The 16,387-nt window shown below is 35.4% G+C and overlaps 1 protein-coding gene across 1 annotated transcript in view; it reads left to right on the top strand.

Annotated features, from left to right (window-relative positions):
* The first annotated feature begins 77 nt into the window (after positions 1-77).
* Positions 78-16,387, top strand: part of LOC141283640 (exostosin-like 3) — a 28,454-nt gene continuing 12,144 nt past the window's right edge. The window contains exon 1 of the mRNA XM_073816948.1: positions 78-217. The gene's annotated coding sequence lies outside the window, so the exon portion shown is untranslated. The remainder of the gene's footprint in view (positions 218-16,387) is intronic.

The raw sequence follows: 16,387 nt of genomic DNA, 5'->3' as shown, positions 1-16,387 counted from the left end.
TGAACATCAACGTCGCGCGAGCTCCCAGGCTGCTATCGCGCACGCGCAAAACGCGCTGCTGTCTGCTGGAGCGCGTACGCGTTTTGCTGCACCTCAGAGACGGAGCGTTTTCAGTAGCCGTTTACCGGGCCGTTTCTGTCCGTTACCGACACCATGGACACGCTGGAGAACTGAAGTTCATGAGGACCGACGTCTGCTCTGATGGATTTATTTTGAGGTACGGAAACATAACGGTTGTGTCGTTCGTTAGCGGCTCGGTTAGCAGCGGCTAACATCAAACAGACAGATGCAGAAAAAAACATTACTGCTTTCAACATAAATAACACTCATAATGGTGGTGGTTTAGTTATCATATTGTTCTAATATGAATAATATCGGTGTTTAGGCGGGATATGTTTGATTTTTAGATCTCGGTGTGATTAAAGTACTGCAGGGAATCAGTGTAACGTTAAGTTGGTCATTTAAACGACGCGTTGAACATCAGACACTCTTTGATCTTAATTATTAGTCATATTTAATCGTAATCTTAAACATTACTTTATGATACTTGTTAGTATCAATAATATTCATCACACTGTAGTCTGGTTATTATTGTAAAACATCTTATTAATGATATCAGAATTGCTCTGATCTGATTTATCAATATCAGACGCTCACATTTGTACTATCTGCTCTGATCAATAATATTGGTTACTCTAATATGGCCATTAATGCATAGTCTGGTCTGCAAAATAATATCAGACAGACACTGATCTGATTTGTTAATATGTAACCTTTCGTCTGATTATCAATACCAGATCCTCTCTAGTCTTGTCATTAATTTCTAACATCTGCACTGATCAATAATATTGATCACATTCTAATCTGGTCATTAATGTATATCATTTGATCTGCTTAATAATATCAGACACTGATTTGATTTATTTATACGTAACATTTTGTATAATAAGCAATGGCAGGTATTCTTTAAGCTGTATTTTTAACACCTAGTCAATCAGAAAGACCAGCTACAGTCTAATTTTGTCAGTAATATATAACATCAGATCTGATCTGATCAATAATATCAGACGGTGAACTGATATATTGTAATACAGACATACACTGAGGATGTAATGACTCTGAATTTCTTAACTTTTAGAATATCTGATATTGATTTTTATTGATATTGAATATTACATGCATGCTGCTGTGATCTGATCTCATTTGACAGAGTCAAAATGTCAGACTTGTTCTTAATCAAAGTTTGATTCAGAGATCAAACCCTCACAATAAGCCTTTCGTGTTATTAGAATCTTATTCTGAATATCAACATAAGATATTTTGAGTCATATCTGATATTGTTAATTAGAACGTTGTGTCAGATTCTTTTTACATGTTCTGAATATAAGACATTATACATATCTGTGAATGGTCATTTTATCAGACCACCATGGTAATATTGATTAGCTCCGATCAGTAGATCTACATCTGGCATTCAGAGTCTGATGAATAGGAGGAACAGATGTGTTAGTCGATGATGAGTTGTGTTGAGGTGGTCAGTGATTATTTAGCACGCTGACCAGTTATTTGTTTGTGTAAATGCATTGTTTTCCTTCTAACCCATCTGCGGAGGTTATAACTCATTGCACGTTTTGTTTGCGAAGGAAAATAAAAAATATTTTGTCTCTCTGCCCTGATAATGGGTGACCATCTGTGCGATGCAGTGCCAGTTCAGGCGTGACTAAACAAATACTAAATCACCAAACCATTTTTATAGTCTTAACAGCTCTCATTATAGGCGTTGTGTGCTTTAGATGCGTGAAGTCTTTAATTTCACATTTATTTGTATACTAGAGAAGGGTTCCTGATGATCTTAAAGTCCTTATTTGCCCTTCCAGAAATTAAGGCCTTAAAAAGGACAGAGTAGAAAGTTTTAAATTCAAAAGCATGCTTTTGTATGTTGCACCATCCATAGTATTTTTTGTCTTGTCATAATTTCCTTGAATGCATTTACTTGAGATGCAAAATGAAGAAATTAAGTCAAAAATTAAGTGAGTTTAAGGTTAAAACAAGAACCAATATCTGACGGTGAGAGTTTTTGCTTGGATTAAAATTTTCTGAGCTATATATTTGTGCTTGGATTAATCAGAAAATAACTTCATTTTAATCAGATTCTCTGAAAGACTACTTATCTTAGGTAATTTTGCTTTACAGGTAAATGCATCTTCAGATTTAAGGTTTTAAATTTAGAGAACATATGAGCATATTTTGTTCCTTTCAGTTTATTCCTTAAATAATCATTATTGCTTATAAGTGGTCTTGAAGCAATGGAATACCCAAAAATGAAAATTGCTCAGCAATGGATCCTCTGCAGTGAATGGGTGCCGTCACAATGAGAGTCCAAACAGCTGTTAAAAACATCACACGTAATCCACACCACTCCTGTCCATCAATTAACATCTTGCTTGTTTGTAATAAATCATTTTTAACCTTAAAACCGTTGTCCTCTATCCATAATATTGCTTTCTCCCGGATGCTTTTGATGAAGTAATGAAGTCGCAAAAGTTAAGCAAGTTTATGGTTAAAACAAGAACATATATCTGTCATTGAGATATGAACATGTGTTTTTGCTTGATTCAAATAGATTTTTCTGAGCTCATTAGCAGATATGTGTATTTGGATTAACCAAAATATAACTTAATTTTAATCAGTTTTACTAAAAGGCTACTTATCTTAGGTAATTTTGCTTTTCAGGTAAATACATCTTAATTTAAGAAGAAAAAAAAAATACATTTACATTTAGAGAACATATAGACATATTTTGTTCCTTTCAGTTTATTCATTAAATCTTCTTTCTTAGTCTTAAGTGGTCTTGAAGTATGGTTCACCCAAAAATGAAAATTGCTCTGCAGTGAATGGGTGCCGTCAGAATGGGAGTCCAAACAGCTGTTAAAAACATCACAATAATCCACACCATTCCAGTCAATGAATTAACATTTAGCTTGTTTGTAGTAAATCCATCAAGACCTTTTTAACCTTAAAATTGTTCTCCTCTATCCGTAATATTGCTTTCTCCAGTCTAAATCAGGAAAGAAACATGCACAGATCAAGCCAAAACAGTTTGAACAAATACGTGGGTGGATTTTAATGTGAGAGGACTTTTTCACTGGAGGAAGCGCTATTTTGCATTATTGACTCATAATTTGGCCAGAAGTATTGGCTTGAAGTTAAATGCCTTATTAGATTTTTAAAAAATGTGTTTGGATGCACTGTCTGTTTAAAAATGTTTTAATTTTCATAATACTTGCAGAAACCCTTTTGCATGCCAGAATGTAGCTAGGAGTAAAGATTTGTGGATATTGAACATGTCCCCTTTAATGCCTATGTAAGATTCTAGTAGGAATTCACCGGAATGAAAAGGTTGATTACCGAACATGGCTTTTTTTTATTTTACAGAACAGCAGTAAAATTACAATACTAACATTTATGAATGTTGACTTGTATTTTGGAGGAAACCCGCAAGAAGACCTCAGTACTACTTTTTGCTGACAGCAGCAGATTTATAAATGATTCTTATCTCGCAGATTTTACTTGCGTTTTGGACTTTGAACCCTGGCTAAGGAGCTTGTGCAGCGCTGTCAGAGTTCATGCGTGTATTAGACAACATAACGTTCTGTAGTTTATTTACTAATGATTTAAGGCCATTTTGCGATTTCAGTCATCATACAGTAACCAGCAACAACCAGCCCTTTCTCTTCTCATGGAAGACATGCGATGCGATACTAAACAGTCTCATGCTGTCGGTGCTTGTAATGATTTTTGCGTCTTTCTCATACAGTTTTAAATGCTTCAACACTGCCGACACATTTGCTGCATTAGTGCATGCCTCTATTTTATCGTTGTTCGGTATCATTTATTCAGCCTCTTTGATTATTCGGTTGCTGAACATTCGGTGCATCCCTAGATTCTAGTATAAACTAAATGGAAATATACATGGCTTTTCTGTTCTTCCGGGTCATTGTTGGTACTGTAGTCGGCTTTGTGATTTTGAGCATAATGCAGTAATTCCCCGCAGGCAAAGGAACAATTGCGCTGACTCTTCTCCCGCTATCCGTCACTGTCCAGCGGTGTGGATATACAGAGGTCTGGCAGCTGTTACTAGGGTCTTAAGCTTTTACTGGTGTTAAATCTGTGATCCGGCATAAGGCTGGGAAAGGGCCTGCTGCTCTGGATGGATAACGCTGCTGGGATTTGACTTATTTGGATCAGGTGCTGAATATGGCAAATGCCATGTGGGATGTTTTACTGCGGTCAGATTGTTAACTGAACAAAGCCACGTTTCCCTCATCATAAACACCCTGATGTCGGGAAATATCTAATAAATGGGCATTTATTAGAGTCTCATGACTAATTTCACAGATCTATTCTGAGTTCTGCTTGACAGAGCTGTTTCTGTATTCTGCAACTACATCTGAGAAACTTGCTCTCATTGTGAACAAAGCAGACACTTGTCTGTCCATTTTCTTCTTCCTGTTTAATTTGAATTAGTCTGATGTAGTTTACTTCGGTCTTAGTCTGATTTGATCAGTTCAGAGTCTGATGTTCTCTGTTTGAAGCTGAATGTGATCTACTTCTTTACTTTAGTGTGAGTCTGACTTGCACTGTTTTGGTGCTTGGCAGAAGCTAATAAATCATGCCATGTTTCCTCAGCACAGTCTTTTGGGTGAGATGTTCCCACAGAGTGCAGCTGTGAGTTTGTTAGCTATATTCTTTCTGACATCCCAAAGTACATCAGCTCCAGGATGTTTGAAATGCATTCATTAATAGTTCTTTTTTGCCATATGCCAGGAAGATAGAGCAGGATTTTCCATCTGTTTCTGTTGCTTTCTTATTTGGCTGTCTCATTGTTGTGAACTATCGATTGCAGGATCTGACCTAATTAAGATGACCGTACACCTTGCTTGCGCTGCTCAGAAAGTGGATCTGATGCATTATGCAGATCATTTAAGAACTTCTTAAGGTCTTATAATGGGTCTGTCCTGGAGGCTCAGCAGTCCAGAATTATAAATCACTTATACTTGTTCTGTTGGTTGCCCTGGTAATGAATTAGATTTTTTATTTTTTTATTTTTATTATTGGCCCAACAAGTCAAAAGAACTGACCCAAAGAGCTGATATTCTGGCTTGAGTTCTTTAGTTTGTACGTATGTTTTTTTTCACCCATTTTATTGTCTGCCAGGCAAAAAAAAAAATAGTGACCGTCTGTTTCCCTTCAAAATTTGCATCCCTTTCCTGAACAAACTGTTTGATGGACCTTTTCACAGTCTGCTATGACGCAGATATTAGTGCCATAAATCTAGCAGTGTTTTTATATTTCCTTTAAAAAAAACAACAACAACAACAACTTTGAAGTACGTATAACACTATAGTTTATTATATTACCTTGGCATTCATTTATAGAAAACTGGTTAATGCTTCTGCATGCGTGTTTCTAATACAGCAGCAGAGGAAGTGATTGCAAAGTCTTCTTTCTCTCTTCTGAACACCATAAACATCTCTCTATATTTTTTTTCTTATGCTTTTGTTGATTTTTATTCTTTTGCTATTGCAAATGAGGATGCAAAAATTATATTTTGTAGTTGTAGTTTCTGTTCACTACTGTTGAACTAGGACGAAAATTCCACTTTTTCCCATTAGTATGTTCTAATTAGTGCGATGTTTGAGCAATAGAAATAGTGATACTTAAGAAAGCTTTTTTACGTTACAGGATAAAAAAAATGGCCAGACTTTCTCACAACTGCTTGTTTTTCCTTGCATTTCTGACATTTTAAAGCCACAATATGTATTTTATTTTTTTTGTTTGTTTGTTTAAATATCCAATAACCACTAGAACAGTGTTATACATTTTGCTGACTTGTGTACTTACAGTATCTCAAATGTTTCCAAGAATGTTTAAATACAGAGAAATAAGCAATTTTAACTAGTGAAATGGAAGGCGTTTTCTTGCGACGAAAAACATACATATTGTGCCTTTGAACTCAGAATTGTTTAAACGTTTTAAACTCGAAATAATGAGAAGAAAATTCTGAGTTGTGAGATAAAACAACTCTAACTTTTTTTTATTCCATTGCGGGGGGAAAAAAATATCTAAATTGCAAGATGTAAAACTGGAATTTTGAAGGGGGGAAAAATACTTGTGTATCTTACGGTTTCAACTTTTTTTTTTTCTGAGTTTATATCTGGCAACTAATTTTTTCTCAAAAATGAAAAAATCCTAATAAAAAAGGAAAAAGGTATTTGCGATTTCTTTTATTTTTATCTTTTATTTTATTTCCTTGCAGTTCTGGGAAGTCAGAATAGCCAGATATAAACTTGCAAATACCTTTTATATGTATTATTCAGTAACTTCCATTAATTGTTTTGTCTCACCATTTTTTTCTTGCAATTCTGAGAGGTCAGAATTGCAAGATATAAACTTGAAAATTTTATAATACCTTTATTTATTTTAATTCAGTAAAAAAATTGTTTTATTCAGTTATTGCTAAACCACCACTAATAAAGGTTCATTTTGTTTAATTCAAGTGTTTTTTAACAGGTTTAATATGATTGCTTTAAATTGGGTTTCACTGGCCTGAAAAATTAAATTTTCTCTGTGTAATTGTGTAGATTAGTTTCTATTTCACTGTCTGTGTGCTAAAGTTAGAAGCCTCCGAGGTTGCCCACACGGACAGCAATAAGCAGAGAAACACTACAGTATGATCACCATGGGTCTGATTCCAGTGGCAGGTCTTCATGAAGCTTGGTATTAAAGGTGTCAGATGGTGCTGAATCATGTAGCTTCAGTTTTTTTCCTTTTCACTTTTTCTCCCATATATCAACTCTCTTGGAAATGGAAAAGAGAAAAACCACAGAGCGTGCAGTCACGTTGAATTAAAGTGCTAATTATAGAACGCGCAGCTCCGCATCTGCGGCTGCAGTCCGGCTCAAGGCTAATGGATGTGTAAATGAAAAGCGTAACATCTCACTATAGCAGCTCAGCCTTGGCCATAATGGAATCATTCAGGGTGGGGATCGGTACCGCTACATCAGGTGATCACTGTTTTCTACCTCATAAATGTCAGAGGGATACAGGCAGGAAAAGGTTGCGCTTTTCCTGTCCAGCTACACACACAGTGCTTACACCCCTGGGTGATATCAGGCTTCCCTTCATTCTCTCTAAAAGTGTGTCAGAAGAAAAAAAGTACATTGAATTCTCACATATTGGAGAAGCTTAATTGTAAGTGTTTTTTATGAATAATTTATTAGTGACGATTTATTTTTGGCCAAATTCAGGATTTTTAGGGTGTAATTTTCTATTTTAATGGTTAAATAAAATTTCAGTTATCAAAAAGCATGTCTAATTAATTAAAAAATGTATGCAATTTAACAACAATTTATTAAAAGTTTAACACAAATGCATTGTAGGTTTCACAAAATTGGTTTCATTTTTCTCTAATTTCTGTCTTAATTTTCCCATTTTTTAAAATTTTTAGATGTTTATTTTTTATTTATTTTTTTTAAATGCTGTGTTGCCTGTTTTTTTTTTTATGGATTTTTGATTTAATACAAATGTTGTATCAAAAATGGTGGAAACCATATAAAGGCATAAAACATTAACATTTTAATTAATCTTGAAAAAATGTAATCAAATAAAAATCAACAGTCATTGTTTTTATTTTTATTGAAAAAACTGTTGCACAAAAGAGGTTTACTGCTGAAATGAAAAAATTATGTGGAAAAATAAAGTAACTTAGAAAAATCAAATGAAAGTGAACAACATTTTATTTATTTTTTTAAAGTGAAAAGTAAAGTATTCATAATTTTATTGTTATTGTAACTTTGAAAATTACATTCTGCTGTAAAATAGTAATGTATTTGTCACAATTTCTTCAAGTTAAACCAAACTTTCATTTCAACAGTTTTTTTTTTTTTTATAAAGACCTTTGAGATTAACATGATTAAATATGAACATGACTGATACCTCAAATTGTATGGATTGTCAAGAAGGTGTGCTTTTACTTTTCTAATAAATCACACTTATGTTTTTGACCTGGTATTTACTGAAATAAGAAAGAATCAATGTAATTAATTTAACAAAATATTGTAAAGACTTGCATAGTTTCTTGATAAAAATGATCCGAACACTTTAGCAATGTATTGGCAACTCGCAGCTCACATTTACTCTCTGTGTCTACTTTTAATGATGGTTCTAGGGATGGGCGATACAACCTAAAATTAATATCACAGTATTTTTCATCTTTTGAACGGTGACTGACTCTGACGGTATAATATCACGGTTTTACTTTTTTTTCTGGTACATTTTGGGAAGAGTAGCCTGTCCTGTCCCTTTAGTATGTGAATAAAGGTAATATTTTTATAATATAATAAGTAAATGGTAGGTATCCTTATCAAAAAGAGACATGGGAGAGTATTCTCAACATATTTATTTTGCAAAAAACCTAAAGATTATGTACAACAAAACAAAAATTATTTTTTATTGAAATCTAATTTCTGCAATATTTAAAACCTTTAAATAACTGGGGGAAATCAACCCATGGCAACAGTTTAAAAGTAGACCAATTCTGTGGGGAAAAACGCGGACTTGGCAACCCTGCGTCCAACACAAGCTGCTGGAGTTAATGTCATTGCACACGAGTACGAAATTTTCGTCTGAGATTTTTGCACGTTACAAAAAAAAAATACAGGTTATGTTAATCGAGTTTACACACTGCCTCTGAATCTTTCGTCCATCATAAAAAAATTCGGATCGTGTTTGATTTTCTGCATTTTCGCATCCATAATAAGCATTTTGATAAGGATGGCGAATATGAGAAAACTAAAAAAAAAAACGCATATGAAAATCGGACTCAGTGTACAATGACCTTTAGATTTGAATGATCACGGGTCGAAAGTAAAGAGATGACAAAAATAAACTGGAGGATTTGCTGCAATCTTGTATTCACTGACAAATATCTGTTATAAGATGTGCTGCTCCCTTTACACAGAGTGTGCGTTATCGCAAAATCGAAAGTAACGTTAAAAGTAAACAGCGCGAGCACTCATTTAAAAGCGATTTCTATACCCTGCATATTGAAAGTGCGAAAATTATATACAATATTAGAATATTTGCAGGTGCGCCGATAAGAAAAAAATATGGAGCTCAACTAAATATCGCGCCAATTTTGTGATTGGCTATGTAGTGTGGGCCAAGCTTCTGATTGGGTGGCCGTGGAGCCGGGCCTGTAAGGAACTATAGAACTAATGCTGATGATACACTGGGCAACTTTTTGAGCAATGTTGCTGGGCAACTTTGGCAAATGTTGCCGTAAACAGGCAGCCTGGTGTGATACAGAGCCCACAACAGATCTAAATTTTCCAGATAGGAATGTTTTACCCATTCTCAATGAGAAAGTGCCCAAGCAACATTGCTCAAAAAAAGTTGCCCGATAAAATTGCTCAAAAAGTTGCCCAGTGTATCATCAGCATAAGAGCATTCTAGAAAGAGCTTTGTGATTGGATGGAAATTTCAAGCATCATGTAAGGACATGCAACTGATATAAATATTGGTTGGACGTTTAGGGGGGAGTATGTGGGAGTATTTGGCCGCTATTCGCAGAGAATTTAGTAACGTCAATGATTCTAATAAGCTCAGGCCGGTCGCGTTCGCCTCGCTCCCGCTCAATTTGTGATCCGCCCCTGGTATAGGCTACAGGCCTGACCTTTCTTCAAGATGTTTCACCAGTCGTTTAATGGCCACTCCCCTTACCTACCACCTGCAAAGCTGATACGAATATGTTTTACTTTTTTATTTACAAGAAGATATATAGTATAAGGACAGGTATTCAGACCACAACTGAACGTTTGAAGAAAATTTAATGCCTTATTATTTAGAATTAGCTATTATTGATGTAAATGCAGCCGTTCAAGGCACATAATTGTTTTATTACGGTATTGACGGTATTAGAAAATCCATGTCGCGGTGCAATGTCACACCGGTGCTGACTATGACACCGGTGTACCGCCCACCCCTAGATGGTTCACATTTGCAATCTTGATGAATGTGCTAGAATGTAGTATGCTAGTATGTTGAAAAACAAATTTTGGCATGTGCATTGCAATAGTTATCTTAGCATGTTTCTCCCAGATGTGGGTTGTTATGCAAGACTAGATAACAAATGACAAACTCCCATAAACAGCCTGAATATGATTGAGCAATGATCAGGTACAAGATGTTTCAGTTCCGCTTGTTAGTACACCTCACGCTTTATATATTTTCCCCCACATACCTGTGCTCCGTATCTATATCAGATTATTTATTTATTTATATGTAATGTCTGTCTCCTAAGAAAAGGACTGCGATGAGTCCTCCTTGTGACTTCTCTTGAAGCTGCCTGAAGGCAATGAGAATTGGCTGTCAGCTTTCAGAGCCTCTTCGTCCTGAATAAAATTAGACTACAGCTCCGTTCTCCTCAGCAATTGAGCCTGAAAGATGAGCTGGAATGGGGGTAAACACCTGGTTTGGATCTCACTTCTTTCCAAGGTTACATTAGGTAACTGGAATAATTGCAAACCAGTTAGCACAATATCCAATCTGATTAAGATGAGCGTATTTCAAATCATAATGTGTCAGTTTATTTTTATAGTGTGTTTGCCTTTTGGGCTAATATCACCCACAATCCCTCGAGCTAGGGTAGAGTATGAGATTGTGATTTGGCTCTTTCTCCACCTTTCAGTTTTCAATGTCTGGCACATTTTAAATGTGTGCACCTTAAGAAAACATGTGCGTCCTATCTAATTTCTTAATACACATTCCTGGCTTATTATGCAAGAAATTCCAGCGTTATATCAAGATGCGATTTTATGATGTGGAAGTATGTCCCAGTGCTGTTTGTACTGTCTTGTTGTAAACTCAGAAGTATGTACTTTCACATTCCCAGCAAAATACATACCTTTAGTGCAGAGCAGAAGTATGCAAAGTATGCAGACAGTCTTCATTGAAGAATACACCTCACCTTGCTTCATTAAAACTGTTAGGATGTCCACAATGGAGCACAGTCCTTGCATTTAGCCGCAGTGCCATTCAGAGGGAAAACCAAAAGCATTCCTGGTTCCACTGACAGTCAGTGCAAGATTGCAGGTGGGGGGAGATTTCAGCGTGACTCTCGCTTGTTTTGTGTTGCTGTGCATAGATAATTGTGTATGGAAGTGTTATCATTTATCTCAAGAGGCGTTTGCCGCATTGTTTTTGGTAAACAACTTTGGAGCTGTGGGCTCTTTGGATAATCAACCTATTTTTAGGGCCATTAAGCCTTTTTACGTTGTGACATTATTTTCAGAACAATATAAGTTTGTTTTCCTCAATTCTCATTTGCATAATGCGCTCAGATGATTAACTTTGAAATGCATTTTTGATTCAAAGTCATTCTGATATACAGTTAAGGTCAAAAGTTTACAGAATCTGCTAAATGTTAATTGTTTTACCAAAATAAAAGGGATTATGCAAAATGCATGTTATTATTATTTTTTTTTAATACTGACCTGAATAAGATATTTCACATAAAAGATGTTTACATGTAGTCCACAAGAGAAAATAATAGTTGAATTTATAAAAATTACCCCATTCAATAATTCTTAATACTGTTGTTACCTGAATGATCCACAGCTGTGTTTTTTTTTTTTCGTTTAGTGATAGTTGTTTATGTGTCCCTTGTTTGATCTGAACAGTTCACCTGCCTGCTGTTCTTCAGAAAAAAGCCTTCAAGTCCCACAAATGCTTTCTAACAATAACTGTATGATTTTGAGATCCATCGTTTCATTCTGAGGACAACTGAGGGACTTCTATGCAACTGTTACAGAAGGTTCAAACACTCATTGATGCTTCAGAAAGAAGACATGATGCATTAAGAGCTGGGGGTGAAAACTTTCAGGGTAAATTTAACTTATTTTGTCTTCTGGGAAACATGCAGGTATCTTCTGTAGCTTCTGAAGGGCAGTACTAAATGAAAAAAAATATTTAGGCAAAATAAGAAAAATTTACACATTTTCATTCTGTTCAAAAGTTTTCACCCCTGGCTCTTAATGCATCGTTTTCCTTCTGGAGCATCAGTGAGTGTTTGAACCTTCTGTAATAGTTGCATATGAGTCCCTCAGTTGTCCTCAGTGTAAAAAGATGGATCTCAAAATCATACAGTCATTGTTGGAAAGGGTTCAAATACACAAAAATGCTGAAAATCCTAAGAATTTGTGGCCTGAAAGATTTTTCTAAAGAAAAGAGGGCAGCTTAACTGTTCAGGACAAACAACTAACACTAAACAAACAGACAACAAAAAAAACACAATATTAAGAATCAAGCGTATGTAAACTTTTGAGGTTGTAAGTAAAACAGAGATTTACCAAGAAATGCATTTCAGCTTCACTGCTTGACAATTTAACGTTTAATTGTGGTACTTGCCAGCTCTGTAAAAATTTTTTTCCAGTTTACTTAAGAATAAATATTGTTGGAATAGATGAATAAATGTTTTCTCTTCGGAGATTGCAAATGTGGAATGGGCTGTAGACTAAAAAAAAACCCATCAGACTAGATTTCATTTCCTCGGATCGCTCCGACGACTCAATTTCATATCAGCAATATTATTTCGTCAGGCTGACTTGCAGGTGGGCCTTTTGGCATTGCGTGTTGCCTGGAGGAAGACATTGGGCGTGTGCACCAAATCAGGGTGAAACGGATCGAAATAAGGGTTAAAAACATTGACAGGGCAAACAGGATGCAAATGCGCCTCAAGGCCACTGTAGGAGGTCTCACGGTGGGACCTGTTAGCGCTTGCTAGTCAAAGAAAACCATCCATGCATGGTCATCTGGCAAGATGAATTGTCTGGGGAATCCAGCTTGAGCAAAACTAGATTTAAAGATGAGAGCGTATTCTTGTGGAACCAATCGAAGCAGAACATCTCAAAGGGAATTGCACTTTGTGTGCTCTATTAAAAGCCCAATGTGTGGCGCTTATGCCAAAGCCTTTGCCCATTCTTGTTGAGAGTATTTTAATGTTGAATTCAGTGCAGATTGTTCTAATAGGTCATGCATGAGTTAATTAAACACAGCTGTCTCTGTTTTATTTCCACTGGAGAAGTTTAGGAGCTTGGCTTTTTCACAGAAAAGCAGATAAGATGTGTGAACAGGGTCAATACTTGAGTTTATTTTTCCCTCCCTGCCAATATAGTATGTTAGTGGCACAGCTTTCTAGTTTATTGATGACTGGGGAAGTAGGCCTATTGACCATAAAATAAGTTTTTCACCAATAATAAAAGAACTTAAAAGTTGCTGGCCTACTTTTCAACTTTATAGATCGAAAAGGTAAAGGAATGCTTAAAACACTTTGAAGCTTAACATTTTATTGCATTTTTTTTTTGTTTTTGACATCTGTCTCTTGACTTCATATTGACATCATATGGCAGAATGCATCGAAGATAATTTAGTCAGACAGGGTGTATTACCTCAGTGGTCTATATTGTTTCAGCAGTGCATTAGGAACGAAATGACTCATTGATGGAGTTCTGGAGATCATCTGGGAGAAAAGCGCTGCCAAATCGTTCCTGCCCGGAGAAGATGTCCCATAGTGCAGCTCAACATCTGCCTGATGTTTAAACTGCCTTATGTAGAACATCGATCCAGCTAAAAGCTTGTCCTAGTTAACTCGTGAGGACCGAATGCTTCTGTGCTGAGCTGAGTTATTTTATACGGCCTGGAATTTCATTTGCCTTCATTATGGTGTGAAATGAAGATGAATTGGAGTAACGGTGTTGCTTAGTCAAGGACAGCAACAGCTCTAACAGTTCATTTGATAAAGATTTTGGCGAAACATTAACTTTGTATAATCAGATTTGTTAAAAGCTGTTCAGATTCACATTTTAGTGTGAAATTGTGCTGCTGTCTAGTTGCTGGTATGTGGTTTAGTAATAACATTGATGCTTGACTTAAACCTCACTTTTGATGTCCGTTTCTGCTGATGCAACTTTCATTTCAGTTGAAGAGGAAGTGGAAAAAGAAGAAGAGAGGAGGAAAGTTCTCTCCTGTGTGGAAACCAGTGGAGACTGATATTTGATTAAAATACTGAGCATGTTTCATTTTTTTCTATTTATACTAGTCCTTTTTGGACTCTTGCCTTCAAAGCAAATTTCACTCGGAGAAAATTGGTTACCCCTGTCGTCGGGAAATGTCATTGCTGCATAAAATATGCTCGCACTGATAATAAGGGATCCATAATTTCCTGCTTTCATCCGCATTTGCTGCTACTCAGCCGCGGCCAGACTGGAAAAAATCCTTCCATTTACAAAACTGGTTAAATATTGGCTTGTGGTAAATTTGCTTTGCCTTCACAACCCAGGGGCAGTATGAGGATTAGACGGAGAGGGAAAGGGAAATTTTCCGGACCTGCTCGCAGGTCAGTGTGAATTTCTGCTTCAGATCAGAAAACATCCAGTTTCATGTTAATGGCTGGACGTTTCACAGTGAAGATGAAGCTCGGACATGCTGGATCTTGCCTGTTCACATGAGGAAAAACTTCTGCCAAACCTTTTAAATTTATTCCTGTGATCAAAGCTGAATTTTCAGCATCATTATTCCAGTCTCACAGTGTCACATAATCTTTCAGAAATCATTCTAATAAGCTGATTTGCTGCTCATTTATTATCAATGTTAAAAACTTATTTGCTACTTAACATTTTCACTACAAGATTTTTTTTATGTTTAAAGAAGTCTCTTCTGCTTACCAAGCCTGCTTTTTTTGATCAAATGTACAGCAAACATTTTGAAATATTTTTACTATTTAAAAGAACTGTTTTCTATTTGAATATATTTTAAAATGTAAATTATTCCTGTGATCAAAGGCAAATTTTCAGCATCATTACTGTAGTCGTCAGTGTCACATGATCTTTCAGAAATCATTCTAATAGGCTGATTTGCTGCTTATTTATTATCAGTGTTAATAAACAGTTGCTATCTAACATTTTTTTGTAGAAACGTGATACAGGATACAGGATTCTTCGAATAAAAGACTAACCTTTTAAATGGTAGTGTACACTACAAGTCAAACGTTTTTAAACAGTAAGATTTTTTATGTTTTATGTTTTTTTTTAAGTCTCTTCTGCCCACCTAGCCTGCATTTATTTGATCAAATGTACAGCAAAAAATGCTATTTATATATTTTTACTATTTAAAAATAACTGTTTTCTATTTGAATATATTTTAAAAATGCATTTTTTTTCCTTTGATCTAAGCCAAATTTTCAGCATCATTACTCCAGTCGTCAGTGTCACATGATCTATTCAGAAATCATTCAAATTTCAAGAATTTTTTAATTATCTTTATCAATATTTAAAACACTTGAGTACTTTTTTGGGATTCTTTGAATAGAAAGATCCAAAGATCAGATTTATCTGAAATAAAAAGCGTTTGTAATATTTTAGAACAAGAAATTATAGAAATGAATACTTTTATTTTGCAAGGATGCTTTAAGTTAATCAAAAGTGATGATAAAGACATTTACAATGTTACAAAAGATTTCTATTTCAGATAAATGCTGTTCTTCTGAACTTTCTATTCATCAAAGAAACCTGTAAAGATTCTTCTCTGCTGTTTTCAACATAATAATAATAATGATAAAAATAATAGTAAATGTTTTTGAGCAGCAAATCAGAATATTATAATGATTTCTGAAGGCTCGTGTGATGCTGAAGACTGGAGTAATAATGCTAAAAATTCAGCTTTAAAATCACATGAATGTGTATGTAGTGTACATATTAGGGTCTGAAGTTATGCTTCTATATGGACAGATTGATTGCTGTCATTGCAATAATTAATCTATGTAATCGAGCAGACTGATTTTGAACTCTCAAAAGGGTTGAAATGACCTAAATCAGTAATAGAGCAAAACATCAGTTCTGTATTGCTTATTATATAACGTAAACACTGAGTTTAGCTTTTATGATTTGAAGTTTACATGCTCGTTTTATTTTTAGTACATCAACGTGATGTATTATTGAACAACCACAGATAACAACCCTTACAGCAGTTGAAGGAGGCTAAATAATGGAGCTTAATCAGGGAATGGTCAAGAAGAGTGATTATCCACTTCAGGTGTTCAGAGGGGAAGTGTTTTATGAGCCCCAATTTGTCCCTTAGTATCAGCGTCTGTCTCTCATCACTTTAACATTTCTCTGGAGATCTAGAGTAATTAATCTGAGGAGAACAGGGTGCCCTTCGTTCTCACACGGTCGAGGTCTGATAGTCTGTAAGTAGCAGTGGAGATCAGACTTGAGTTGAATCCCAATTTGTATGCTGTTGCAAAGGTAAAAAGTATACACTGTCCTGATTA

Source organism: Garra rufa, chromosome 13 (genome assembly GCF_049309525.1).
Source record: "Garra rufa chromosome 13, GarRuf1.0, whole genome shotgun sequence".
Classification (NCBI taxonomy): Eukaryota; Metazoa; Chordata; class Actinopteri; order Cypriniformes; family Cyprinidae; genus Garra; species Garra rufa.
This window is presented reverse-complemented; position numbering and strand designations above follow the sequence as displayed.